We start from the raw sequence: 3,494 nt of genomic DNA on the forward strand, positions 1-3,494 counted from the left end.
AAGAAAAAGGGGATGATGGATTGGGTTAGGGCACCACTTTGATTTCTGAAAATTTGAAATTGGATTTGGGTTAGGGTTTTATTTGATATTTAAGAATATTCTTGTAATTTTATTCATTTCAGTCTCTAGTTTTATTTTAAACTAAGCAGGATACTTAGACATAATTTAGTTCTGTACACTTCTATACCAAATATAATATTGAGACTTATTTCAGTTTATATCTCTCAGTATCTGTCTCCCAGTCTCTATTTCTCTACCAAACGCTACCTAACTGAACGCGACTTGACACATTGCAGGAGCAGCCGACTTTGAGGTTGGTGTTGTTTTTCGTTTTATAGTTGTGTTAAAGCATAGATGTGTTATCATACTTAGATTATTTTTATAGAAGTAGTATGCAGTATATGTTAGGTGAATAAATATATAGTTAGGAGTAGTTTAAATGTTAAGGATACTTTAAAATGGATATTAGTTAAATGTTTGTTTAGTTTAGCTTTTCTTTAATCTAAGTTATTATTAAGCATATGTTTATTAATTTAGTTATTAATTAAGGTTATTAACAATTTGTAATAAACCTAATTAAGTAGCAAAATATTTATGATTGTATTTACTAAATATTTAAGTAAATTATTTTTTGTTAAATTTTCTTGTTACTTAAACTAAGTTATCAAGTTGATGGTGTACTTGTTGGTTATTCAAGTAAATGTTTTCACTTAATCTACCATATATAGGAGATGCGAAATAAATTTTGTTATTCACTATTTAACTAAAAATTAAAATAAAATAGACATTTATTGGTGTAGTCATTAATTATCTTACGAAACATTTTCATTTGCATTAGATTTTACAGACGTTTAAGTTAATTATTTTACTAAACATTTTATTTTTCAAGTAACATTTTTTATGTAAATAAATTTATAATTTAAATATTTGTAGTTATTTGCTTAAATAGTTTACTTATAAGTCAAACTAATTTTTCATTCGATATTTTTATGTTTACCAGAGGTCTCGCCTACTTCTTCCAAGGAGAGTGAGTCTCACACTCCTACCACCGGACGCTATTGTCCCGTACCTGAGGGAGGTCGGATTCGGTGATGCATTGCCGCTTAGGGATTTCGTGTTCGACAACTCCCCAATCACGGCATTTGTTGACCGTTGACGCCCAGAGACCCACACCTTCTACTTGCCCTGGGGTGAGTGCTCAATCACCCTACAAGACGTCGCATACCACCTCGAGCTGCACGCTAATGGAGAGCCCGTGGGTGATTGCTTTCGTGACTTTCACACATAGTATGGGACCGGAGCCCAGGAGTTGGTTGAGAAGCTATTCAGTGCCAGGCCTCTTGTAGTCCAACAACAAGAAACGTAGAGGAAAGAGTCTTTCTCTCTGAAGCTGACATGACTTCGGGAGCGTGTCCGACAGATGTCATCCAAGACTGATGATCCAGCCACCCTCCGATAGTATGCGAGGTGCTACATACTGTTGATGATTGGGGGTTACCTGATGACTGATAAGTCCAATAATCATGTTCATCTTCGATAGCTCCCACTACTGGACGACTTTCAGAGGTGCATCTTGGGGATCTGCTTGGACATACCATTCCCTATGCTTGGGCCCACCGCTCCACCACAGACATCGTCGAATGTACTCCTTTGCTGGTATTTTAGATATACCAGAGGTTTCCTAAGTGGTGTCTACCTAAGCAACAGATTTACATGTATCCTATGGCTGCGAGGTAGCTTTTAGTTTAATTTTACTATTCTTCATTTTTCGCATAAAATATTAAGATAGATTAACTGAATGGTGGTTAATCTTGCAAATGTCCACAGGTTAATCGACATGATACAGCAAAGCAGGAAGCAGCACGACTAGAGGGTTCGACGATGGCATCGGGAGTTGGATCAGTTACTCTGGGATGAGGTAAGTCATGTACCCTTTTATTTGGTTAAATTGCATAAATTAGTCAAACTTTTATAGCAACTGTCACTGACACCTCTTTCAATGTGTCTGTTGTAGTTCACGTGGACGCCGTACGATGATCCTGTACTGCAGGATATCTGCCCGCTATGTCTGAAGGAGGAGGCAGAGTGGGGGACATGGATATCTGTTGTCCCCCTCGTTTTCTTCAATATAGTGGAATTCCACCATCTCGATCGTGTGAAGCGCCAGTTCAATGGTGAGCAGCTAGTGTCTGGGGACCCGGTCAACGTCGACAAGTTCCTTGACTACAATGGGCCGCGGCGAAGACGTCTGGTGACCTACAAGCTTCATGAGTGGTACGACCGATGGAGGGTTCGGTTTGGGGAGAGACACTGCATATCCATTCAGCCATGCTTCGACTATCGGCCGACGCAGGAGTATTGGAATTGGTATAGACTGGCTTGCCGTGTCAGACATTTGTCGGAGTCCTCACCGTCGACATTCATGTCTTCCACTAGACTAGCAACATGAATCAGTGGTGGTGCGAGAGGTAGGTCATCATGGACGAAGTCTGACGACCCAGATCCACCACCACTGACGTTGCCAACATCCGCAGAAAGCTCCATCACTTGCTCCGCCATAATTCTCCCATGGATATCAAATATCAGGGCGCACATGCTCGTCGCCATTGAGCCAAAACAGACAAAATCGAAAAATTCAATTTTCCATCGGTGCTAGCAACCTATACCCCACCCTTCCGATCTCTTTTCTCCCGCTACTACCGACGCTACCCAATATCAGATTCTTTAATTCTGACAATGAACTTACTGGCCGGGTACATAACAGAATGGGATTATCACCCTCAAATGTCACCCCATTATCACTATTTCTCATACGACAATACGGATACACACTTACAACCAAGTATCCACTACTACTAGACATTTTGGCTTGTTTTCGGAAGGAATAGGTAAAAAAGAAGTAGTAAAATATTTGTGAAGAATACAAAAAGTTTTACATCCTTTATAGCTGCTAGAAATTTGTCTTAATGTATTTCGTTTACAGTATAAATGTCATAATTACTCTCTTATCTCGTTTACAGTATAAACGAAATTAAATAACATGTATCTCGTTTACACTATAAACAATATATACGCTTCATTTTTATTTGGCCTTATCTCATTTACGAGATAAAAGAAACGATGCATTTTGGTAAAAAAAAAAAGCTCCAATTTTTGGTCCGAAGTCACGATGATAACTTCAATTTGTCAATCCATATCTCTTGCTGCAGTCTATTTAAGCAAAATTGTAATGTCACAATGAAAAAAATGTAGTTGGGCAACAACACAAGTTGCAACTAGAGCCCAGTAGAAAATACCTTAAAGAAGAATAAAGACAATTGCTCTGGACTAAAATGTTGAAGTCCATTATTTAGTGCTCACCGTTCACCAAAAACATTGGAAGCTTTCCCGTTTTCTTCGGTAGAAGCAAATTTCAATAACTTTATTAATACACCAAAGTCATCCCTATATAAATATTAATTGTTAAAAAATATTAACGTTAAAATAGTATATAC

General features: G+C 38.1%; 1 long non-coding RNA gene across 1 annotated transcript; it reads left to right on the plus strand.

Moving 5' to 3' along the window:
• On the plus strand, positions 1,004-3,109 carry LOC110269799. The gene is made up of 3 exons (XR_002358558.1): positions 1,004-1,733; positions 1,828-1,918; positions 2,015-3,109. It is a non-coding gene; the product is annotated as an uncharacterized LOC110269799 (long non-coding RNA).

The sequence above is a fragment of the Arachis ipaensis genome, chromosome B03, assembly GCF_000816755.2.
Source record: "Arachis ipaensis cultivar K30076 chromosome B03, Araip1.1, whole genome shotgun sequence".
Classification (NCBI taxonomy): Eukaryota; Viridiplantae; Streptophyta; class Magnoliopsida; order Fabales; family Fabaceae; genus Arachis; species Arachis ipaensis.